This window comes from Protopterus annectens, chromosome 5.part0 (genome assembly GCF_019279795.1).
Source record: "Protopterus annectens isolate FY-2018-M chromosome 5.part0, PAN1.0, whole genome shotgun sequence".
Classification (NCBI taxonomy): domain Eukaryota; kingdom Metazoa; phylum Chordata; order Ceratodontiformes; family Protopteridae; genus Protopterus; species Protopterus annectens.
The window spans coordinates 1,702,371,430-1,702,398,378 of NC_056735.1; the positions used below are offsets into that span (position 1 = coordinate 1,702,371,430).

Genomic DNA, 26,949 nt, shown 5'->3' on the forward strand with positions numbered 1-26,949 from the left:
CTTAAGAGCTGCTACAGGTGCATAGTCCATGCTAATATGAAAGTTGAAAATGGTGGCTAACTGCACTTTAATGGTGGAATAAGGCCAGAGTGAAAGACCACCCAAAAATCCATAGCATCTGAAGGTGCAGCAAAGACCAAAGTCCTTAGAAGAGGCCCAAATGGAAAACCTCTTCCACTTACTAGTGTGAACCTTTCTGGTTAAAGGCTTCTGGGAGTAGGAAAGGATGAAAAAAGATTCTAGACCTCGGGATTTCAGACCATCATTGGAACTGGAGGAAAAATCCTGTTAGTCTGAAGGAGTGAAGGTTTGACTGAGGTAGGCCAATGGAAGGAGAACCAAACTTGTTGGGAAAAGAAATGGGCAATTTGTATGACCACTGCTCTGCAACAGGCTGTTTTTGGAAGAAATTTGATCAGGAGTCAGGGAGAGGCACACAGTAGACCCGAGTGGACAAGCACAGAAGAGTCCACTGGGTTAGTCTGGCAGGATGAGGGCATAGAAACTGCCGCATTTTGTGCAGGGCGGGAAGCAAATGGGTTTCATCAGGGGATGCCCCAACTGCTGAAAATCCACACGGTCATCTCCAGATTCAGGGATCACTCATGAGGCAGAAGAATGCATCTTCTCAGACTGCCAGGACACAATTTCCAGAAACCAATATGAGGACATCAGCCCCTGCCAGTCATGGCCTCTCAATACAGATGATTGAGCAAGCAAGGAGGAACTTTGTCATGAAACCAAGCCAGTCTAGATGGCAATCGCACCTTTAGGGAGAAGGCCCTGAAAGGCCTGCAGCACTAGAACTGCTCATCTCCAAGAAAAGGGATGTGAAGACTAGCCTCAGTGAGCCCACGTGTCTTGGGCAGTCTTCCCCTTTACCACCCTTCCCCAGTAGCATCTACGCTCACAGTGACCCAAAGACAAAATGCTGACCTGCTGTGATCAGCTGCATCCACAATCAAAAGTGATGACACACTAAACAGAAACCAGAAAATTCAAAGGGATGAATCAGATATGACCACTGAACTGCCAGAGTCCATTGTAGTGCCCACATGTGGAAACTTGCCAATGGAACTAGGCAAAGAGAGGTGGCCATAGTCTAAAGTAGACAAAGAACTGAGGACACTGGAGGTTTGTGAACATGAAGGATGTGAAAATCCTGCAAATGAGAATTTAGTCTTGGTGACAGTTTGGCTCTGAATGATCTTGTCAAAATGGCAACTTATAAATTCTGGTACTTGAACTAGTTCCAGGCTGAGTTTCTCATTTTACTGTTACGTCCAAAGAGACCACTAGAGCAAGGAATGTCAGGCCTTGATCAGCAACAACTTTGTGAAAGCAGTTAGGAGCCAGTCATCCAGGTAGGGGATGTGCGCCTTCCACATGCTTAGACCAACAAGCACAAACAGGGGCTAAAGGTGGAGGTGTCTCAATCTACATTAACCAACCAGGAGATGTATTCGCTGCTAAACAGGATGATGACCTGGCGTTCGTCCACATCCAAAGTCTCCATAGACAAGGTTCCTTACTATAAACCGCACAACTATAGGTTGCCCACTATGACCCACAAAGCTCAACTCTTAACCCAGACCTACTTCAGGCACTCAGCAAAGTGACCAACTTAGGGAAACTTAACTACCCCTCATAGACTGGACAACACACTGCCTCTTACCTCACAGGCATGATGCTTCCTGGATTTTAAACACAAACACCATGGACTAGATATTGCGCACACCAGAGGATCAAACATGTTGGACCTAGTACTCACCAAAAGGACAGCGTTGGACCTCCACACCCCTGCATCCTCTGGTAACACTGGCCAGACAACAAAGCTGTCTCCCGGAAATCCCATTAAGCGACAGTTTGTCAAACTTCATGGTTCCTCAAGCATTCAGAACAAATAAATACTTTGCAGTTTTTTTTTTTTTTTTTTTAACAGAAGCATGTAAATGGATACATTGAGGCTATAAATCATTACAGTGAGGCAGTAGTACCTACCAGAAGTTCATATCTACCACCAAAAACAAACCCCACTGGTGGGATCCTTAACAGCATATACAGCAAAATAAAAAGTCATTGCCAAAAATCGGAAATGGCAACTCAAACAAGAGCTCTGATTCAACTACAGAAGAAACAAAGATCTAATAGTGTCCAGCAAAGCCAATTACAAGGTCACGATAGCCTTTCCGGGCTAAGGGAAATCACAAGGCCTTATTCTGCTAAGTCAGGAAACTTAACGGCCTTAATGGTAATACACAGTAGTGTTAAAAACTGGCTGTAAATGGCACAACCTACACTGACCAGGGTGAAACAGCTAATCTACTGGCTGATAAATTTAGCTCTAAATTCACCCCCACTACATCCTGTGAAATACTTTCCAGCATATCCCAGTCAACTTTGCTTCAGTGGACCTTGACAAAGTTGCCTTCTAAATGGCCTAAAGCATGACCTAGCAGGACCACTTGAACTCCCAACTACAGCCACAAACAGGTTACATGCCAGGTGAATGCAGGGTTGCAACAGCCATCTCTCTTCATAAGGGTGGACCATCAGCTGTCCCTGGGAACTATACACCCATCAGTCTGACAAGTCTAACATGCAAAGCCATGGAAGAAACTACGGAAATCAGGACACTGGCAACCTGCAAACACTGACCCCATCCCATTTCAACTTTAATGGTAGGTCTTGCTTACTGAACCAGATAGACTGAGAGGGTCACCAGTGCAATGGAGGGGAAAACTGTGCAAAATGCCTACCTTAACCTGGCCAAGGCATTCGATACAACAGTCACTAAGGCATTATTGACAAACGCTAAGAATTAGGCATAACTCCCAACATAACTCGTTCTATTGCTGGCTGGCTCCCATACAAGAATCAGGAAGTCAGGATCAGTGAGACCACCTCCATTAGACCGGTCACCACTTGTGGTGACAGGCCAGTGCCCACCATCGAAACTCCTGTTGCAGGCAGGAATGAGTTAGTTTCCAGGCTGTGGCAATGTTGAGTCCAAACACTTTTTAGTTACCATTGTAGCTTCCTCATATGCAGTCTTGCATATGGAATTAGCAGGACACAGGATGCCATGAAGCCCAAAGCCTGCAGAATTTTTCTTGCAGGTAGCTGGGTCTTTGTTGCCATCATTTGAAAGTAATAAGTCAGTTGTCTTTGCTTGTCTGGCGTGAGATAAGCCATCTGGGCATTTGTATTTAAGCTTGCACCCAGGATTATCATCTCGAGAGGGCACTAGATTGATTTATTTTCGTTTACTGTGTACCCTAGGCAAATTAGTAATCTTTTAACAAACGCCAGATGCTTTAGTAGAATGTCCTTGCTCTCTGCTTGAATAAGGCAGTTGTCCAAGTAGGGATATATTTGAATTCCTTTTTGTCTGCAAAATGCAATTACTGGTGCCAGGCATTTTGTGAAGACCCTGGGTGCAGTAGATAAGCCAAAGGACAGTGCAGAGAATTGTTAATGCATTGAGCCAGCTATGAATCTGAGGTATCTTCTGCAAGATTGTCTGATTGGGACATGCAGGTATGCCTCTGATGTCCAAAGTAACAAGCCAAGCCTTCTTGCCCAGCATGGGTGGAAGTTGCTGCAGTGTCAACATTTTGAATTTTGGAACGTCCCAGAAGGTATTTGGAAGAGACAGGTCCAGTATTGGTCTCCAGGCTTTGTCCTTTCTGGGAACCAAGAAAAGTCTTGAGTAAAATCCTTGCCCCTGCTCTTGCTGTGGTACGTTTTGAATAGCCCTCATGTCCATGTGGTACTTGAATAGCCCTCATTTCCATGAGAGCAGAAATTTGTTTTTGTGCCTCTGCCCATTGATTGTTTGGCAGGTCTGGCATACCTTTTGACCTTGGTAGGGTGTGAAAGTGGAACCTGTAAACATGAGAAACAATATTCAGTACCCATTTGTCCTGGGTGATCATGTGACAATTTTCTGAGAAAAGTGCTAGTCCCCCCCAAGGGTGCTGCCAAAAGGTAAGTCCTTGGCATTTGTAGAGGAAACTCATTGGGACTGTTTCCTATAAGGTTGTGATTTGTCTTCTCCGCCTTTGGGGGCTGAAGCAACCCCATTGTTTAGGTCTGTATGAGCCTTGGGGCTGAGATCGGCTTCTTGGGCATCTATCTGCCTCTTTGTGGCCTGTCTGACACTGGAAAGGACCAATTTTTAGAAGGCCAGTTCCTGCTAAATCTAGGTGGCTGAACCTGTAAGAAATCCTTTACTGTCGGCAATGATTTTGCTTTATCCTCCATTTTCTTTAACACCTCTTCTGCCTTAACACCAAAGTATCATGCTGCAATGGAGCAGCCAGTAATTTTGCTTTAACATGATCAGGTAAACTGTTTCTAACCAAGCATGCCTACGAATGACAGAACATGTCACTGCGGCTCTGCAAGAAGCCTCTAATGGATCAAGACCACATTGCAAAGTATGCTTTCCCACTTGTTCAGCTGCATGCAATACATCCTGCATTTCCTTGTTCTCAGGACATTCAGAGCTTGTAGGCATTTTCTGTTTTACCAAAGACATTAGGTATTGTTGATATTTAAGCATGTGAAACTGGCAGTTTAAAGCCCTTACAGCTAAAGTAGCAGAGGTGTAAACTCCCCCCCCCCCCCCATCTGTCCAGTGCTCTAGAATCCCTATCAGAGGGAACAGGGTTTTTTGCAGTGGAAGCCTTGACCCCCCTTTGGGACCCTGAGAAATAGTTTCTGGATCAGCAGCAGGGTTTTAATAAAGAAATTTATGAGAATCTGGAACCCTGTAGTACCTATCTGGCTTAGAATCAGGAGTCAAACTGGATTCAGAAAATACAACAATATCTAGTACAGGGGGGATAGCAAGAAGCCTGTGCTGAGGCAATAAGTCTGAGCCTTTTCTTGGATTCTGAATAATCCTGGCTCTCCCAATGGAAATGTTCCCCTCATGGTGTGCAGGGTTTCCCCAAAAGAGTAGTCCTCAGGAGGAGAGGCTGAAGGGATAGATTCTTCAGCATCAGAGTCCTCATAGGGAGGAAGAGAATATCCCTGTTCTGAAGAGGCATCAGAAGAAATAGAAACCTGGTCAGGAGTCATAGTCAGTGTCTTGCCTAGGCCTTTTATCAGGTGGGGGATGGGAACCCCTGATCAAAGTAATTAGGTCCTCGGCCATTTTGAGCATCTGTTTCTTTGGCATGGATGACTGTCCAGGAGAATGCTGTACTTGTTTCTTTGTCTTTTAAAGTGTTTTAGACTTTGCCTTGGCTGCTGAAGTGGTCTTGATAGTAAGCTGTGTAGGTCTGAAAACACCCTCAGAAGCAGATGCCTGCTCAGCGGCTCCGGACCCATCTGAGGGAATAGTTTCCGTAGGCCCAATACCTTGAGTTTCCAGAGGCCTAGCTGTCTCAACGTGGGAGTCTGAGGCGGCCTGTGGCTCTGAGGTAGCGGGTGTCAGGGGCTGCCAAAGCGCCTCACTGAAAACTGGCGAACCGGCGACTGGCCTAGCAGAGGCTTAGTCAGTTTTGGACCTCGGATGCCTATCTTTCTTTGTCCCTGTGCTTTTTATGGACTCCGGTTGTCCAGACGGCATTATACAGTTAAACCTTCTGCCAAAGTAATGTAAAGCAAAATCGAACAGACGCTTAATAGTGCGTCTGTTGAATCTAGCACAAAACCGACTAATAGAAACTTCGTGGTCAGGGCCTAGGCAAGGAATACAGTAAGAATGAAAATCCTTATGAGGTATTTGCTTCCCACAAGAAATACAATTGTTAACTTTTACTGACATTGGTCTGGAGCAAGAAAAAGTTTCCCCAGTGGGGTACTTAGCTTTATTGAAGACTTCTGAGATTTGGAGTCGGCCGACCACCGCTTGCGAACTACTTTTGTTTCGGGCACCGCGAGGCAAGAAAGACTGAAGCAAATGGCGTCTGCTGCATCTTGTATACCCCTGGCGCACGGACGTCAGGGAAGAGGCGACAGCAGCAGACGCCAGACCAGGATCAGGATGGAATTCAGGCAGACTGCAGGTAGCCTGCCAGCAGGATAACCCAAGTGTAATGACTGCAACAGTGAAACACGAACATCTATATACCCATCAGTCTGACAAGTTTAATATGCAAAGCCATGGAAGAAACTACGGAAATCAGGACACTGGCAACCTGCAAACACTGACCCCACCCCATTTCAGCTTTAATGGTAGGTCTTGCTTACTGAACCAGATAGACTGAGAGGGTCACCAGTGCAATGGAGGGGAAAACTGTGCAAAATGCCTACCTTAACCTGGCCAAGGCATTCGATACAACAGTCACTAAGGCATTGCTGACAAACGCTAAGAACTAGGCACAACTCCCAACATAACTCGTTCTATTGCTGGCTGGCTCCCATACAAGAATCAGGAAGTCAGGATCAGTGAGATCACCTCCATTAGGAGACCAGTCACCACTGGAGTACCCGAGAGCTCAGTGTTGGGCCTGCTCCTGTTTGGCATTTACTTCAGGCTAATGTCAAAATCCTCTGGCTCACCAACTTCGCAGATGACTTAATTGGGAGCCATCACATCCACCCCCCATGACACTAATATCCTACAACAGGCTCTAACACAAACGAGCCGTGTCAACCCCCCAGACAAACTCCACCTGAAGAAATACATTATGGTGGCCTTTGGGAAATGGTCCACCCAAGCCAAGTACTTTTGATAAACACCCCCTAAATGTTGACATAATAGCTAGGGATTTAGGAACATATAAAACACAGCATTCTGGCATTAGACCAACACATATCCAAGACCTGAAAATTACTGTTACCCTTTTATACCACTCTACTCAGCCCTCATCAGACCAGAGTACAATGCCCTAACAGGCACGTACCTAACCAGCACATGTAACAGTTTTACCGGCCTCAAAAGGTTCCGCACCAGGAGACTCTAGGGTATGAATGCCCTACCCTACAAAGATTTCCTTAAGGCCCTCTCTCTGTACTCCTCATACAGGTTACTGAAATGTTATCTATGCCTAGCATACAAGGCATCCTCATACAACTTTGATGGATCTCTTGAACATCCGCAAAACAGCACCAGAAACACTAGATCCAAGGAGCTGAAGTTTGCCTGTGACATACACAGAACATGCTGGGGAGACCAGTGTGCATCTCAAAGGATCACTATGCTACAGAACAAGCTGCCCATGTGAACAGAATTCATCCCTGACCCTATTCAAAAGGGACCTTGATCACTGGATAGGAAATCACAAATTTACCCTCATCCTGGCTCCAATGACTCATGAACAAAGGCCAAGTAAATTGATCCTCAACTTGCATATCCCCTCAGCTGTAACCATTGGCTACCTCTTCAGACATGCCCAACATATAGGCATACAAGAACCCCTTGAGAAAACTGGGTTGGGGTGCACTGCTAGGTTTGTAAAGACCCTGGTGGTCATTAAACATATGAACCCATGCAGATTGAGCCAAGTTGTTACTTATGCCATTTGTTGAACACCTGAGAAGTGGAGGCGAGGTCAAAGGGCAGAACCCAAAACTAATATGGACTGACTGCATGCAAAATAGAAACCTCCTGGAATCTCAGCTTTATGTGACAGTAGGCTTCCTTGAGATCTACAGAGCACATCTAATTATCCTTAAGAGTTAGCTTGTTTGCAGAGCAATCATATAGCGACACCCTGGACCAAAAAGCAACTGAAGTGGCCGTAGACCTGGTGGAATGCACTTTGACCTGTCCCAGAGGAGAAATTCCTTTGTCAGAATAAGCTCTTATACATTGGGAAATCCAGAGCCGCGGTGGTGCAGTGGTTAGCATGGTCGCCTCACAGTAAGAAGTTCTCCCGTTTGATTCATGGCTGGAGTGCCTTCTGTGTGGAGTCTGCATGTCCTCCCCATGGTCGAGTGATGTTTAAAGACATGCAGGTAGGTACAATGCGTGAATGAGTGTGCCTTCCTTGAAGGTTGGGTGTCGGGCTGGCAACTCTGCACCGTAAAAATCCACTGCCAATCATGAGCGGACTGGAGTCCCACTGTGATGACCCCTAACCGTGAAAAGCCGAAATACATTGGGAAATCCAAAGAGCAATAGACACTTTAGAAACTGGCTTCCCTAAGAAGGGCCTTTGAGTAGGAGAAACTGATCAGATTTACAAAAGGGTTTCATCCTGTACTAGTAAAATCTCAAATGTGTATGTCCAACAAATGTAAATTCACTGGTTTTGGAAATTAAGAAAAAGACAGAAAGATAGTTTGATTAATGTTAGCTTCTGATACCACTTTGTGGAGAAATTAGTGCGCCGAGAAACCCTGTCCTTGTGAATAATCATGTAAGGGACGTTGATGGACGATGCTTGAAGTTAGACACCCTCCTAGCAGACATAATAGCTACCAAAAAAGCAGTCTTCCAAGATAGATACTGCAAATCCACCAAAGCTGTAGGCTCAACTAAAGCCTGAAGAACAAAAGTGAGGTCCCATGGAGGCGTAGGATCCTTCACTGGAGAAGTTAGAAAGGTGCCTTTAAGAAAGGTCTTGCAAAGTCTAGAAGAGGCTAAGACGACATGTTCTCCCCCACATGAAAATTGGAACCCCACATTAAAATTAGAAATGGCAGCCAGCTGTACTTTAATGGAAGAGGAACTAGCACCTTCCTGAAAGATTCCTGCCAAAATATTTAACAATGCTGAGACAGGGGCCATAAAGGGATCAAAGTCTCACTGAGAGGCCCATATGGAGAAACGTTTCAATCTGTGATACAATTTTTCTGGTGAAGATTTGAGAGCCGCCACCAAAATATTTTTTTACCAGAGAGGATAAACTGGGAGTCCTAATAACCAATGGAACTGAAAAAGCCAAGCGGTGAGTTTTAGACTGTCTAGATCTGGGTGCGGAATCCCAGAGGGATGTGAAATGAGATCTGGAACCGGATCCAAGATCCATGGTGGAACTACTAGAGACGACCAAAGGGAGGGGGAACCAGACTTGAGGCCAGAATGGGGCAATGAGGATTATGGTATTCCTCAGCCTGCAAGCTTTCTGTATAAACTTCAAGATGACAGGTAACTGAGAATAGGCATAAAGACGACCAGGAGGCCAAGCATGTACCAGTCTCTCTAGGGCCCCCCCAACCTAAGGTTCAGAGCAAAAAAAGCTTGCTGCATTTCACATTGTAAGGAGAATCAGTGAGGCCGACCCCACTTGAAGATCTCTTCCACTACTGAAGGATTCAGAGATCAAGCCACATGACTATGGTCTAGGCTTATAAATGCCCTTGGGCAGATAGCCTAGTATGAACCTATGAACCTATGAACTCGTAAGGCATCAGAATAGTCCTGCTGAGCTTGTCCGCTAGAATGGACCATGCCAGAATGAGCGTTGCCACCAGAAAATGTACAGTGGAAAAATCACCCATTCCCACACTCTCATGGTTTCTCAACAAAGGTGGCAAGATCTGGTTTCACGTTTGTTGATGTGCCCAGACTACTGACAAGTTGTCTGTATTGCAATGGTCCCTAGAAGATGGGCCTGAAGAGCTTGTAATGCTAGAAGCACTACCCTCATCTCCAGGATGTTGATATGCAGACTGGTCTCAAAGTGACCAAATGCCTTGGACCATCCTCCCCAAGCAATGCCCCCTACCCTAGCTGAGAAGCATCCGTGGTCACAGTGGCTTTGGGAAGGGCTGGAAGAAAGGGGCATCCCCTGACAAGATAAATGGGAAAGAATCCACCACCTAAGAGGGTCTCTGCAAACCCAAGAGATAAGGACTGGATGGGATAGAGGAAGATATACCACTGGACAGCTAGCGTCCACTGAAAGATTCCGATGTGCAGTAGAGCAAGGGGTAGGAGTGCGATTTTGGCCACCATGGAACCCAGTGCCTGGAGAACTGTCTGCTGAAGGAAGTTGAACTCTGAGGATGTTGAAGATATGAATCCTGAGGTTGTGGACCCTTTCTGGGGTGAGTTAGACTTTCGTTTATATAATACCCAGCCGAGCCCCAATGAACTCCAGAACTTGAACAGGAATCAATGAAGATTTGCTGATATTGATGGTGATGCCCAAGCTGTTTGCTAATAGGAAATGGTCCCTGGCACGGCACAGTAGATGTTAGGTGGGCAAATAGCCAATCATCCAGGTAAGGGAAGACCTGAATTCCCTGAAGCCTCAGGGGAGCTGCAACAACTGCCATCACTTTGAACACCCTGGGGGCTGTGGGAGGGCTCTGAACTGATGATGACTGGCTCCCAGCTGGATACAGAGAAACCTGCGGAAGCGCCTGTCCATCTTGATAAGATAGTACACATGTCCTAGAGGTCGATCAAGCACATCCGATCTTTCTCCTGCAGGTAGGGCAGGATGGACTGGACTGAAGAGTGACCATCCAGAATTTCTCTTGGGCTACTGACAGGTTCAAGGTGGACAGATCCAGGATCTGTCTTAGGTCCCCCGTTTTCTTTGGCACTAAAAAGAACCCAGAATAAATGCCTGACCCAGACTGATCTAGGGGAATGGGTTGGATGACTCGTTTTCTGAGCAGCTTGTAGATTTCTAGAGCTGCTGTCTCTGTGCGCAGGTGGAACATCTGGGACGAATTTTGGTGGGAGAGGTGGTTTGATGAACAGGATAAAAGCCTCTGGATATAATTTTAAACACCCAACAGTCTGATGTTACAGACTCCCATGCTTCTGGGTGTAGCGAAAGGGGACTCCCAACTGCCTCCAGAGAGGGACAGCCCCTCAGGGCTGCTGCGTGGGTCTGTCAGAGAAAGGTTCGAGACCCAACATTCCTTGGACCCCCTCTGCCTCTTGGATGGCATCTGTCATAACCCTCTCTGCCTTTGGGGGAAGGAGAGTCCTGAGTGTCCCGGGAGAACAGACTTTCGGAACCACATCTTTGCCCCATGCGGATTCCTACCGAAGGATCTTTGAGGTGCAGAGAAGCAGATCCCAACAGCAATGTCTTCCCATCCTCCTCACTCTGGACCAGTGTATCATGAACTGTCTTACCAAACAGGGAAGAACCATCATAAGAGGCATTTGCAAGATACCTTGAAGGGTTCAGTGAACTGACAGCCGGAGTCAGGCGTGATACCTCATGGCAATGCCGGAACTAGCCACCCTGGCGGCTCCTTCCGTAGCATGGGAGGGAAGACATGGACATGTTAGCTACCACTCTGAGTGGCCATCTGTGCGGGGAACACCTTCTTGCCCTCCACAGACATGAGTTACAGGGGCGACTCAGAGACCTCCTTGACTAGGTGTCTCTGCAGTCAAATGAAGTGTGCCATGTAGTTCAGCACCTTTATAGTAAAGGCTGCTAAAGCATACACCCACTTCCAGAGACTGTCCATGGTTCTAGACTCCTAGACAGGATGGACTGTAGAGCTCTCCTTCACAAGCTTTTTTTTGTGGTGGGAGCCACTACCATAGCATCCACAGGGAACCCCTTACTCCAACTAGTCCTATCTGGTGGGGGGCTGAGAACCTTGTCTGGGCACCTATGAATGGGCTCCACTGTGTCAAGTTCCTTCCATGCCAGAGATGCAAGGAGGTCCACAAGCAGATTCACAGGAGGGGACATCCAGGAAGTAGATGGGCCTATGCAGAGGTCAGTTTTTGGGCAGACCACCTCCCCCTCTGGCAAAGGAGTTCCATGATGTCTCCAAAGGAGACATTCTCGGGGGGGGGGTGATCCAGGGGAACTTTCCCCTTCCTCCAAGTCAGCATCTTCTGTGAGGGATTCTGGAGAGGAGTCCAAGTGCCTCCTTTGCACGTCCACTTGCATGGAAACTCCTCAGTGGGGCTCTGAGGGAAACACGCAAACCTCGGTGCTCCCGTGTGGGGGCTTCCTGAGGCAAAACCTGCACAGGCTGTCTGAGATGGCAGAAAGGCCGGGACCATACCCAAAACAGAGGGAGCCGGGGCAGAGTGCAAAGATGAGATTGTCAGCGGCCTCGACAAACTCACGAGAACCCTCTCCACCACGTCAAAAAACGAAGGGGAGTGGACATTCTGAGAAGCTACCAATGGAGCCATTCTCCTTGGATCTGATGGGGGAGCTGGATCTGATGGGGGAGCTGGAGCAGAGGCTGAGCGCCAAGGGGGAGACTGTGCTCTGACAAACTGTGCCAACAGAACCCCCACGGATCAGACTCCAAGGCCATGGCTCAGAGCTCAGATCAGACACACAAGGAAATTGCCAGCGTTTAGGTACAAGGTACCACTGGGGCCAACCCCAAGAGTCCTCTGATCCAAAGACTCAGAAACCGAAGGTTGGATCAGAGAAGGTGATATAGGGGTGAAAGGTCTGCAAGCTCCCCAACTAAAAGGAAAGAGGACCGGCAAGACTCCCATCTTGATTTGGGTGCAGATGAACTTCCGCATCATCCTGTCCATCTCTGCCTCGCTCAAAACTACAGGTAGACTGGGAGGAAGACACCGGCTAGGAGAGCCGATGAGGGGACATCCTGGGAGGAGACCGCGACACCTCCGGCTCAGGGGAAAACCTGGGAGAGTGGAGCCAGTGGGGTGCTGGGCCTGGTGGGAGTTTTACACTTAGCCGGAAGCCCCACCGGAGTCAAATGGTCCGGAGACAGTTTGCGCAGTTTCTCCTTTCTATACTGCCAGTCTCCTTCCCCAGACTTCATGGCGGAAGGTGGAGTCCCAGAGGTCTGGGGGAGAAGCAGTGGAAGAGGCCAAAGCCGGGATTGCAGGGAGAGCAGTCCCGGATGAGGGAAGCAAGCCTTTTAGCACAAGCTTAGCCCTCCTGTCCTTAAGGGCCTGCAGGTTGAAGCCTGCACAAATGAAGCAGGAGGTAAGCAAATAGGCCACGCCCAAGCAAGCTACACACTGTGGCCATCGGCTGGCAAGAGTTATGGCCACATTCGCACCAGTTTAGGAGTATCAGCCATCCTAATGCCGGAAAAAAAGCAAAGGAAACGCACAGGTGCACAGGCACACAAGGGGAGTGGGAAGGCCAAGGGAAGCTATCACTACAACTCTATTCTTTCAGCTTTTTCCCGGTTAGGGGTCGCCACAGCAGATCTGTCTGCTCATGATGGACAGTGGAGTTTTTATGGTGTCGAGTTGCCAGTCCAGTACCCAACCCTCCACAGAAAGCCCGCATTCATGCCTAGGGCCAATTTAGAGTGTCCAATCCACCTACAGCATGTCTTTGGGATGTGGGACGAAACCGGAGCACATGGAGGAAACCCACGCGACCACAGGGAGGACATGCAGAATCCACACAGAAGGCACCTCAGCCGAGAATCGAACTAGAGAGCCTCTTGCGGTGGTGGCAACGCTAACCTCTGCACCACCGTTGCCGCCAACCACTACTGCAACTATATAACAAAATACTTTTGTTTTTGCACGACCGATGAGTCAAAGCAGGTAGGAGAGGTGTGGGAAGAGAAAAGAAAAGGAAGAACACACCTGACAAAAAAAGCAACTCACCCAGAAAATGCTTGAAGTAGCAGAGAAACCAGAGTATAAAACCCAGAGAGGAAAATATGCAGTGGGAATGAGACGAAGCACATATGCAAGAAAATGACAGCAGGAGGATGAGGAAAAGGAAGGTAGCTGTGGGTGTCATGAAACTGTCAACTTCCAAGAGGACTATTGTTACCAGCATACAAGAACATTTTCTAGTTGTGTTCTTATATAAAGAAAATCTGAGAGAGCATCAGGAATGTAAAATGACTGAAAAAAGGTACATGCCCTGATAAAAGGGGTTTCAGTTTTAAACCAGGAAAACAGGGAAGGAAGTTATAATTCCACAACTCAAATACTACCTTCCCCTTTGGTCTCAGTGTCACCTGATCAAAACTCCACTACCATTTAAACACTAGAAAACAATGCTTATAGATTTATCACTTATTCCGCAAGAAATAACCACCACTATAAAACTTTAGAAAAAGCAAACCAGCTACTAGTTAAGCCAGACCTACTACCAGACTCAAATGTTTAAGCTACCACACAAACTCACGATTCTTTAACTTCAAAACTAGTAAAATAAGCCCCTCGGAAGTTTGAAATCATACTGGTCCTTAAACATAAATCCCATTTTCCCAACTTTGTCTGACCATGAGTTTTATTTAATTTTAAAATTTGTCAAACCGGGTACAGCACTAATCCCATTGGACTTAACTCAGTCTCAGCACGGGGAAAACAACAGCTCCATGACACTTTATACAGAGTGAATCCATCCATCTCCATCCATCTCAAGATACATACATCTATAGATACATATATAGATATATGTAAATGCATATATAATATACATACTACACATACACAGTTCTCAATTTTCGGTTCCAAACTATGGGAGTCCTTTCGACACTAACTTAAAGACACTTCATCTTACCCCAACTTCTATGAACTTCTAAAATTTAATTTACTTAGAATCAAGCTAGAAAAGCTCCTGCAACCCAAAAAAGCCACATAAATCTACTAATGTTATATACAGGAAGTTTTTAGTACTTAATAAATAAGCACATATTCAGGCATGTCTAAAGGTCAGCTCCCGGTGTTTTCTCCTGTCTACCTGATGAATCTGGGCATCTTGGGACAATGCAATTGTTGCATGTTCACAGACAACCCTCTCCTCCTACCACCCAACCCTATGACCTGTGAGATGCACTTGTATAGCCAAACTGGAAGCAAAGCTCTCTTCACCAAACACTGGCCTAGACAGTCAAGAGAAGGTAAACACTTGCACAGCACCATACTCATAGTCCCTCAAAACCTACACCACCAAAACACACACAGAAGTACAACACACACACCTACATTCGCAGAGGCTCAGTAATCACCCGCCCAGAAACCTCCAAAGCAGAAATGCAAGCAACCTCTACCTCCACAACACAACCCAAATGACATAGCCCACATACTCAGTGTGCCCCTCAACTACAGCCCATAAGGCATAACGTACCCAACACTCTACTCATAGGTGACTCTAGTCAGGCACACTGATGTTCCACTCACCAGGCTAAACAAGGAAAAAATGTTACTGTCAGCTGCCTGGATCTGCCACATAATGCACGCACTCAGGTCACTCCACAAGTACAAATATGACTGTCATTGTCCATGTTGGTGTGAATGACCCGAGACTTACCTCCCTGGACTACATGGAGACACATGGAGCTCTCAGATCTTGTAGCCCAGGCAGGTAGGACCCTTGCCCTGAGTAGCATCCTGCCATCACCCAGAATGATACCACAGTACAAGGACAAAATGATAGACTAACAATTGGCTAAGCTTCTGGTGTCATTCTAAGGAAATCCAGTATCTGTCTGCCTGGGATGACCCGATCGGCAGACCACGCTGCTTTGCCAGAGATGGCCTGCACCTGTCGCCCTTGGGATTCCAGATATTGACAAAGGCTCTTGCCACCCCTATAGTGGCTTTTTTAGGAAAGTTTCTAATGACAAAATCACCACCGTAACAGGTACAAGCAAGCAAAATCTGAGGGTAATGCTACTCAATGTTAGAAGTCTAAACCTCAAAATGCACTCACTTGAGGCACTCCTTAAAATGGAGAACAATGACATCTGTGCAGTGACAGAGACCTGGTTCAAAGCTCCAGAGAGCACCCCTGCATTACCAGGCTATAATTCATACCACACCTTTCGGCCACTAAACTCTGACCGAAACACTAAAGGTGGAGGCGTGTCCATATTCATTAAGGATATCCACACCTCCAAGCTAGTTGCTCAGCATAATGCATACGAAATTATCCAAGTTCAACTAACTCTGGGCAAAACCACAATCCAGATTGTAGCTTGCTACAGACCCCTCACCATACCCCAGGATTCCCACTTTTCTGGATACACTGGAAAATATTAAGGTACAACACTAATAATGGGTGATTTCAACTACCCTACCATTAACTGGGAAAACTACTCATACCAACTTTTGCTCAATGTTTTCTGGAAATAAATTCCAACACCTTGGATCAACTTATCCACACCCCCACCAGGGGCAGCAATATCCTAGACCTGGTCATCACCAACATGGGTGACCAGTGTTCAAGCTCCTCGTTGGTCAGATCCGACCACAAGCTAATCACCCTAGACATTCACATCCCACTCCCACCCCCCATTAGGAAAACCGTAAAAAATTTCTCCAAAGCCAACTTCACGCTTCTTAAGACGGAAGTGGCAAACTTCAAGACACCCATGCAGATGGACAATAGAGATACGACTGCCAAATTCTACACAAATGCACTTTATAAGCACTTATGAGTGCATGGATCGTGCTATCCCTAACAGAACAAAGATGCTATCCTCCAAAAAAAGGAAGCCAATCTGGTGGTCTTCTGCCATAAACTCTACAACAGAAGAAAAACTGTTGCGAAAAAAATAAAAAAAAAGTAAAATCCCACAATTGGAGGAACTCCTTGGTCAGCCTCAGTAAGAAGCTGACATTCCTCAAAATCCTCCAAAGCTAGTTATGAAAAAATTGCCACTGATTCTAAAGACAATCACAAAGAATTCTATAGCTATGTCAAGAATCACAATGGCAACACTCAGATCTGCTCTGAGTTACAGCACAATGACACTAACTATACAGAACTGATATTGCCAACATCGTGGCAGATTGGCTTTACCCCCCTTCAGTGCCAACTTTACTCCTTCTCACCCCCCCTTCAGTGCCAACTTTACCCCCCTTCTCACCCCCTAAACGGCCCATCTTTATATGGCAAGAATGCAAAGTTCCTGTAATCATGGCTGCACAGGTAAAATCCTCACTCTCCAAAGCAAAGAACACAGCATCCATGGGACCTGACAACATCCCAGGCTGCCTTCTACACGAACTACAGAATGAACTGGCACCCCACCCAAGTACCATATTCAGTCATAGCCTCACCTCAGGCTTTGTGCCCATTGAATGGCGCACCGCGACAGACTCCACAAAGACCCCGGGAACTACCACACCATTAGCCTGGTCTGCAAGGCCATGGAACGTATCATGGAACTCAGATTTGGAGATCTCCAAACTCTGGACCCCACACAGTTCAGATTTGTAAAAGGCAGATCACGTCTCCTAAACCTGATGTAGTCAAAAAAGCCATAGATGAGGGTAAGGTAGTTCATACAGCCATAGATTAGGGTAAGGTAGTTCACACAGCCTATCTAGATCTTGCAAAGGCATTAGACATCATCCCCCAACTCTGGAATTATAGTAAACTTGGTATAAATCCCTATGTCACAAGATGGGTTGCCAACTGGCTTACTGATGGGACCCACACTGTAAAAGTAGCAGACTCCAAATCAGACTTCAGACCAGTGACAAGTGGAGTACCACAGGGTTCAGTCCTGGGTCCTCTCCTGTCTACTTCTCTGAAGTACAGGCTAACACAGAAGGTCTTTGGCTAACTAAATTTGCAGATGACTAAACTAAGCGTAATAAATCGAAACTCCCAACGATGTGGACATCCTACAAAAGGGCCTCATTGAGACAGATGCCTGGTGTCAAAGCCATGGTCTCAAGCTCAATGCCAAAAAAGTGCATTGTCATCCCCTTTGGTAAAAACTCTGTACCCATGAACTACCACATAGGCGGTAGTCTACTTAACATCGAAAGTGTGATAAAAGACCTTGTGACACACGTGGACAGTAGGCTCTCTGATAATCACATTGCCACAGTGGTGGTCAGGAAATCCTTATACATGGCACACCTCATCACAAAAGGTTTCTCATCCACAAAAAAAAAAAAAAAAGGTCATTGTTCCCCTCTACTCATCACTCAGACCCATTATAGAGTACAACGCCCCTTTTGGTATGTACCTCACAAGACATCTACAACTGGAAAGGCCACAAAAATTCCTCACAAAAAGGATTACTGGCCTCACATGCCTTACGCAGACAGTCTCAAATAACTCCAGCATTACTCAGTTGCATATCGCCTACTCAGAGGCGATCTCTGCCTAACATACAAAGCTATGTCAAACCCAGAGCTGTTGGACATGCTCCACTTAAAGAAATCCCAATTCCCTCAGAGCTACACGCTCTAGGGACCTAAACCTTGTCACCACAATTAACAGAACATGCTGGAGGGATAGATTCCTGTCCCAGAGACTTCCCATACTCTGGAACAGACCACCTATGTCAAACAGAGCTCCTCATTAGCACTCAGGAAATTCACTCCGGGGATCACTTCTGTGGTTCTACTTGACAGGGGTACAGGAAAATAATTTTCTTGGGTGGCGAAAGCCAGGGTACCTTTCTGGCTAGGCTTGTATAGGCCCTAGGGCCAATAGCCTAGTACCTACATATGAACCTATAATCAGTCTCCTCTGTTTTAGCTTCCATTGCTTCAATTCTCCCACTTTAGACTTCTATATAACAAGCTATACATCTGTTCTAGTAAATGAAAAACAAGCTTTGTACTAAAATGTATAGTGTCATTTTATCCTTTCACTTTGCTGGTTTATGTACTTTTGTATTCATAGCACCACACATTTTTTTTATTTTATCCATGGTCGCTTTATGTTTTCATTATCTTATTTACTCTGAGTGGTCATACTGACTAGGCTACTGAAATTGGTTAGAATTCATCAGTGCTCCACCCTGGTTAAATTAAATAAAGCTATCTAAATGCATGTCAGTGTATTTAAACTTTAAATTCAAACTGGAGAAATCTGACACAGTCCTGCTTAATGCAATCTTCCCAAGTAGGCATGTATTCAGCATATCAATGAGAGGAAACTTAATACCAATCTAAAATGAGAGCAATACACAGCATCGGCGGTTTACGAGCATCAGAATATTAGAGTTAGGCTACCAGTTGTCTGGATTTCTTCACTAACTTGCATACTGTGAAACTGATTTACAGTACAGAAGGGCATGCAAATCCAAAAATCAGGCTAAAAATTTAGACCCAACAATCCCTCGGACTAAAATGAGAACAACCAACTGCTACACTTGACTAGATGATCCTTAGTGAGGCAACAAGAAAAAACATCCAATTATTTTCCCAAACGCAGTGGTCAAACTAAGAATACAAAAAATAGGGGCATACCCCAGTCATAAAAGCATAAACATACTAATCAGAATGTTTTATTAAAAGTTGACAAGACAGTGATGAAGAGGCACATGATGCACTTACAGATGTAAAACTGCATGTGATGCACTGCATGTGATGCACTGAAGTGTCAAGTACTGAAGACCCCTAGAAACGCGCAATACCATTCTTTGGACATAGAACTCCTAGTAAAAACACTAGCCAACATGATACGCCAAGAGGGGTCAGTAAAAGAATGCGAAATTAAACCAGAATCCAGTACAAAAGTCTCGCAGTATGCCATTTGTAAGTAACGTAAAAGTATCATGCTAGTTCACATTAAAGCCTGAAGTACATGCAGTGAAGTGGAAGTTGTGGGATAGTCTGCCCTTTACAAGTCTGATAACCTCACGATTACTGCATGAGCACATCACCAATGAAGAAATCTCACCAACTGGCTGTATTCAGAAAAGCATCACATCTGCAGAGATGGAGGTGTTATGTTGCAACAACTTGTTCACACTGAAAAGGACCAACTAACGCTGCATGTACAGATTATAGCTTCCATCAAAATCAATGCAAACTTCAAACATTTACCCCAAAACTCCCCCCACAGCACAGCTATGGACAGGCTACATTTCCTTACCTCAAGGTACAAACGAGAGGTCATTACAGATGTCCTAAAAACGGACTAGAGTACAGTACACGATAACTTAACCCAGCCAGCTGTTCTGACACAACATAACAGATCAGTTACAACACAACATAACAGATCAGTTACAACACAACATAACAGATCAGTTACAACACAACATAACAGATCAGTTACAACACAACATAACAGATCAGTTACAACACCAAATCTAAACAAAGAAAAAAAGTATTCTAGACTGGATACTAACCTATGCACCTAACATTTTAAGCAGGAAGGGCCATAACCTCCAGGTGATGTAAGCTAGTCTAGAGTTGACTACTTTTTATAATCATGGAAAACAGAAGTCACATACTTACCAAAAGTGTCTTTCCATCCGGTTCAACCGGTTCATTATCGGATCTAACTTTGATCAGGGACTGGCCACATACCATAAACTTTAGCCCCACTTCCTTTACCCATAATCCCCCACTCCTCATGACTACCCCAGATTAAGTTTGCCTCATGTGACTTAAATGGACAACGCTCAATATCCATGGGAAAAACAATGGACCCTAACAGGATGGAACAACCTCACTGTCATCCCATGGTCAAGTGACTTGCCATAAAGGAGAGTACAGAAGGGAGGAAAGATTGAACCAGGTAGACAAACCTGGAGCTATCATTATGGCAAGTACCCAACTTTTGTATAGAATGTCTTTCCCATCTGGATTCAATCTGTGGGACAGAAATCCCTTGGGAGGTCACATAGAAGGATATTTGTGCAATACGGTGGAACTAAAGGAAGGTCTGGACCTTGACTGAACATCCAGTTTGTAGTGGGACACAAGAATGAAGGCCAACCCAGGTGGCAGATGCACAAACCTCAAACACAGCTCTGTAGAAAAGGTGGAGAAGTAGTGATAGCTCTAGTAGAATGATTTTTTGGTTCATCACGTAAGGACTTTCCTTTCAAACTATAAAGGAAAAGAAATACAGATATCCATTTGTACAGAGTCACCTTAGACACTGCCATGCCCAATCAAACTGAAGGAAACTGTTTAGACTTCCTGAAAGATTTTGTTCTGTCCAAGTAAAACCTCAGTTGTCTATGATCAAAGCAATCTACCATGTATTCCCCCCTGTTGGAAAATTGGGGAGGGGGTGAAGCATGTTAGAGAATGGAGTGGTTCAAATTGTTTTCCATAGCCACCATAGGAAGAAAGGAAGAATTTGTATGGAAGGAAACCCAGTCTTTATGAAAAGCCAAGTACAGAAGAACTGACAAGAGGTCCTGCAGCTCTAACATCTGCTAGGCAGAAGCAACAGCCACAAAGACGAAGGTCTAATATAAAAACCTGAAGTCAACCATAGTAGAAGGCTCAAAGGTGTGAAACCAACACCTTTCACATGAGGCAAATCCCATGGAGGGATAGGATCCCAGACCGAAAGATGCAATAAAAAGGTACCCTTAAGGAAAGGCTTCAAAACAGAGAGCTGACAAAGGCATATTATCGCTACCAATGTAGAAATTAAAAATTATTGCCAAATATACCTAAAAAGAGAGTAGAATAACTAGAGCCAGAGTGAAAGAAATCAACTAGGGAGTCAAAAATCATCTCTATGGGGGCTGAAAAGGTTATCCAAACTCCTAGAAGTAGCACAGCAAGAAAAAGATTTCCACTTACTAGCACACACCATATGTAGACAGTTAAAGGACATAGCATGCACTACTCAGTCCAAAGGCTTGGAATTCTGGCCCATTAAGGGCACTGGAGAAACCATGCAATCAAAATGAGAGTCTGAAGGTTGGGTGGGTAAAGACCTGCTGGGTAAGAGATTATATCCAGAATGGGATCCAGGACCCAAAGAGGGCACTTCAGAAGAGGCCAAATGAAAGGGGACCACACCTAATAGGGTCAAAAGGGAGCAATGAGGACTATAGTTGCTTTGCAATGTGCTGCCTTCTGAAGGAACTTTACTACTGTGAAGCTGGGGATAGGCATACAGACGACGGAGGAGGGATCAAGGCATAATAGTTGCTGCACTTGCTGTAAGATATCAACTCTGGCTGCCCAGAGGCCAAAAAATATGAGCAGTCGCTCCCAGATTCAGAGACCACTCGTGCAGAAACAATGTTCCTGCTCAAACTGTCTACCAATATGCTGATCTCCCCAGGATGTGCACTGCAACAAGAAACTACTGAGATGAAATCATCCATGACCAGACTCATCCTCTTGACAAAGAAAAGAACAAGTTTCTCTCAGTCTTTTCAGATACCATACCACTGACTTGTCAATCTGAATTGAAATCACACCCATGGGGAAGAATGTCCTGAAACTTTTGCAACACAAGGAGGACTGGCCGAAAAGGTCCCTTGAGCAGTCCTGCCTTTGAAATCCCTCTCCTCTGGGCACAGTCACTTTGGATGGCTCTTGGAGGGGGCAAGAATGAACAGTCTCCCAGTGGATACCAAGGGAGACAAGCCACCACCTGGATTTTATTCAGACAGACCTCTGTCAATGCAATAGGGAACTGTCAGATAAGACCACTGCACAACCCTCACATAGTACCTCACTAGGGGAACCAAGCAAATGATGGCCATATGTCCCCAAGAACTTGAGAACCAGGCCGGAGGTTTTGGGCAAGAGAGCAATGAACATGCTAGATCACGCAGGGGTGTCATTCTGGAGAGTTGAATCCTTGCAATCTGAGAAACTGTGTCCAAGTGGCAAGCTAATGACTACACAGGGAGAAGGATGGACTTTTGGCAGCTGACCGATTAAAGGAGCTGCACAGCTGGAGTAACGTGTCCTTGGCACTGAACAGCAATGCTCTCATGAAAGACCTGAAACCCCTGCAGACTGAGTTAAGCTGCCATGACTGCAACAGGGGGGTGCACAGTGGAGACCAAAGGGCAATGCATTTAGGTGGTAAGGATTAATTCCCAGTAAGGAGTGGAGAAACCTCTTAGAATGTTTTGCATTTTTTTTTTGCAATCTTTATATGATGGTAGGCAAGTCAGTTCAGCAACATCCAGTAGTCCTTCCACAAGAAAGAGAAAGGACTGCACCATGACCATTTGGAATTTGTTTTGCTTTACGGAACTATTCAGTTTGCTCAAACGTAAAATTAGCCCGAGGTCCCTGTTCTTTTGAACCAAAAAGACCCCTGATCTGCATTGGTCCGGTGGGTCCTCTTAGATGACTAAATTTTCAACATTTTTGAATTTCAAAGGCCTCACCCTTTCTCTGATGGGGTGACGTCTAGCAGATGCTAGAAATTAAAATTTGGAGTATCCAAAAATGGAATTTTATAGCCCCTGAATAGGACAACACCCATACATTTAAGGGGATTGCTTCCCAAGCTTTTGGATGTAGATGCAAAAGACCACCAAACATTTCCACAGCCAGTTGGACAACCCTTCAGTTGCTGAAAGAACCTCCTGGAGAAAGTTCTAGTAAACATGATTCTGTGGACTACCCCTGTCGTTGTGGTGGCATCCATTGTTGTTTCCCCCTCCACTACAGGGTGGAAGCCTCAGAAAGAGCTTCCTGGAAAGACTGCTGCGTTTTCCTTAAAGCCAGACCTCTTCTCCCTTTATGGTTCCAGGAGAAAGGCTGTTGAGGGTTAAACTCCTATGTCAGACCGTCTTCACATCCTGCTTACTTCCAAAGGGTCTTTAACCATGATCTCAAAAAGAGAAGAGTCATTAAAGGGGACAATAATAAAGAATGCATTGAAGTATTCTGCAAAATTCTCCAGCCTCATCCAAGGGTGGTGATGCATACCAGTGTCTCCTGACGTAACTAACCACTGCATTAGACAGCAGATGCATGCATATGTTAGCAATAGACAGCAAAACAAATAGAGTCTCCAAAGTCAGACTCCAGAGTCTGCTGAGCCTCAATTCCCCATTGACATTCCAACACAAGGTCAAGCTTAAAAGTTTGGTCAAGTGAGCGAGATAGTTCACAGTGTGAAGGTGGCTGACGCGCAAGACTGTTTCCTCAATCAGTCCAATACAAAGATTCCCTATTCAGGGGATGAAAAAAAGGAACTCTTCAGAGATATGCAGCCACCACAACTGCATCCACAGCAGGACCCTTACTCCAGTGTTGCAGGTCCTTGGGAAGGAAGAAAATCTTGCCTTTTTTTTATTTTTAGGGATCTGTTCCACTGTATCAAAATCTTAGCATGCCCTCTAGGACACCAGGTCAATAAAGGCATCCAGAGGAGGAACCACCTCAAGATATACAGACTCCTCTGAAGACAGGACTTCTGAGGTCCAGCCCCCATGCTAGGGGAACAACTCTAAAAGATTGCCAAAAGGAAGTGGACTTTGGTGACTCCTCTTTCTCGGTATCCTTGGTGAGGGACTCAGTCTGGATGTTTCCTCTTGCACCACCTGGAGATTCCAGGGGGAAAAGAGGAGGCCAGAGCCTCCAAAGGAAAGGCAGACTGGAGATCTCCTAGATTAAACTGTCCTGAAACAGGCTGAAGTGTCCACAGCAGACATCAAAGATGGAGAACACTGGCTGTACCTGACCACTCCTCCTGGCAGAACATCTGTCCACAGCAGACAAAGATGAACACTGGCTGTACCCAACCACTCCTCCTGGCAGAACATCCTTTATAAAGAAACACCGAAGCAGGCCACTAGCAGCCAGTGGACCTAGGAGTCAAAGACCACAAGGATGCACAGGACTCAGCATCCGCTCCAGTCTGCCTTCACAGAGACCAAGGGCAAGCTATCTAGAGCAGAGGCCCTGAGCAAGAGGGACAACCTACAAATAGGGACCATACATTACCTGGACGCCTTGATATTTCAGCTTAGACAAGGCTAGAATTGAGGAAAACAAGGTAGAGGTGGGAGCCAAAATCATCCAAGCCTTCCAATCTGACCCAGAGGGAGGAAAGGCAACTGGCTCAGATGACCTCGGAAGAGAGTCAGGCCCAAGGGAAGAAACCAGTATAAAAAGGAACCAAAGCTTTGGTGTTAGGGACCCAAAGCAGAGGGAATGGGTCCCAGCTGCATCTGTGCCCATTAAAAAGGACCACAAACTGTTTCATCCCAGTTCAGAGTTTAAGAGCTGTGGAGTTGGCAGTCGACAAAGCCACTAAAGGAAGCTTAAAAGCTTGCCTGGATGGGAACTCTGATCAGATCCATACCAGAGCAGCTTTGATCTGGGGCGGAAACAGGGATGATTCCAGTGAAGATACCCACAGTAGACAGGGAAAAGCAGAAGCCCTCCCTGAAGCAGCACCCCTTAGATAAGAAGGTGCTAGGGACACTAATAGGAGACAGCCTTCCCTGCAATCTGTGCCAAAGGCAAATGGAGCCAATGACAGGGTTGAAGCTGTCTGAGAAGCCAAGGGTCTTGGGACCCTCAGATCAGACAGACCAGATGGAGGGAACTGAACACTTTCGATCTCACTTAACTGCTATGGGGCCCCTTGGAGCTCATGACCCCAATCAAGACTTCAACCCCTTGCTGGAGGAAGCTGAAGATGAATCGCCAGCTGGAAGAAGTCCCTTCAGGACCTGCTTGGCCCTTCTCTCGTTAACAGCTTGGGTGCCAAAACACTCTCAGATTGAGCAAACTGAATCCAGATGGGCTGCCCCTAAACAATACATGCACTGGTAGTGTGCAGCCTGTGAGGGGAGTTGCAACTACAAGCATTTTTTAAAACCCTTATCCATAAAACAAGAAAACCTAACTACCTACACAGAAACAATAAAAGGAAAACACTATACAATACACAAAGCACTAACTTTAAAGATAACACTTTGACCCTATCCTAACCTACAAAACACTACACTCACTAACAATAACGCTCCTATATTAACAAAAAGGGTCCAGAAAAAAACTGGACAAAGGTACACTTTGCTAGAATAAATCTACCACACTGCTATCTAGGAATAGCAGTAAATGAGATCAGAGGTAGCCCTGTGGGATTATGGGTAGAGAAGGCAGAGCTCAATGGGCTGAAGTCTATGCTGTGTGGCAAGTCTTGGATCCGATAACCCACAGGTTGACTCCAGACAGAAAAATCAGATCAATTTAACTTCATGACCATTAACTAGACGTGAATAGTCTAATCTGTTCAAAATACTACTACCTTTAAAACTTTTCAATTTTCCTCAGCTTTCTAGACAGCTTTGCAGCTCCCTGCAAATGCAGGTACGGGTATTCAAATCTTCAGATTAGAAAGGAAATAAAGGGAAAAATGACTTGATACAAGCTTCTGACGTCATACTTCACCATGAAATCAGAACAAAACGCCACAGACTATTAGAGGGCAAGAAAGAAGAAAGTACAAGAAAACATCAAAATGCAAATAAATTGAACCTCGGGACATTCTTTGTGGGAAACAGCCAGTTATTCTCCACTGGAAAGCAGTCTGTTCTAGTGTCACATCCCCACTTAATCCAGGAATTCTCACCATTTCAACAGAAAAAAAATGAAAGCTAATACCAAAACAAATGAGATAAATAGCAGTTCTAATGGATATTCATTTGAATTATGACCAAACACAAAGCTTCAATTAAAAAAAAAAAAAACAAAATCCAAATAGGGCAGATAAGATACTCAATTACTGCTGATGCCTCTGCCATAAGCGTTCCTGTCCTGATCAGCCAAAGACAAACATGATTCTCTTAAAAAGTAGCTGCACCATCTCACTTGTTAGCACAGTTTAAATTCTAGCTAGTTGATGCATTCATGAGCAGTTCCCAATACCAAGCCTGCCCTGACTGGAGTACCACAGGGCTTGGCACTTTGTTGCAATGGGAACATGCAAACAAAATTGCAGTTTCACAACTGCATATACACACATGACCATTACCAGTTTGTTCCTGCAACCAAATACTTTCCAGACCATTTGCAAAATGCATTCAACATCCTTCAAACATGGGTCAAAAGCTCATATCTTCTAAGGTCAATGATTCTTCCATTCTTTACATCAAAATATAATCAAAATGGAAAATTTGCTTAACAGTACACTCTGAACTAAATCTCAGATAGCTATGGAATACCATACTTCCAGCAGCCTATGTGCAACCCTTCATTCCTAGAGTATTTTCTGAAAAAGTTGAACAAAAACCAAACAAATGTAAACACACAAAAAAAGTGTTGATCAAAAAGTCTGTCATGATCACTGCATTTGCCATATTTTTCTCAAAATGTACACCTAAAACTCTTCATATTTTGAAAACTGTGTGGAATTCCTTACAGAGCGCTTGTTTACCGAGATATTTAGAGTACGAAATATTAAGCTCATTTTATAATTAACAGCAGAACATTAAATCCCTCTGAAG

General features: G+C 45.2%; 1 protein-coding gene across 1 annotated transcript in view; it reads right to left on the reverse strand.

The window, feature by feature from the left end:
- WARS2 (tryptophanyl tRNA synthetase 2, mitochondrial) overlaps positions 1-26,949 on the reverse strand; it is a 291,282-nt gene that overhangs the window by 73,347 nt on the left and 190,986 nt on the right. The gene's annotated exons all lie outside the window — the stretch shown is intronic.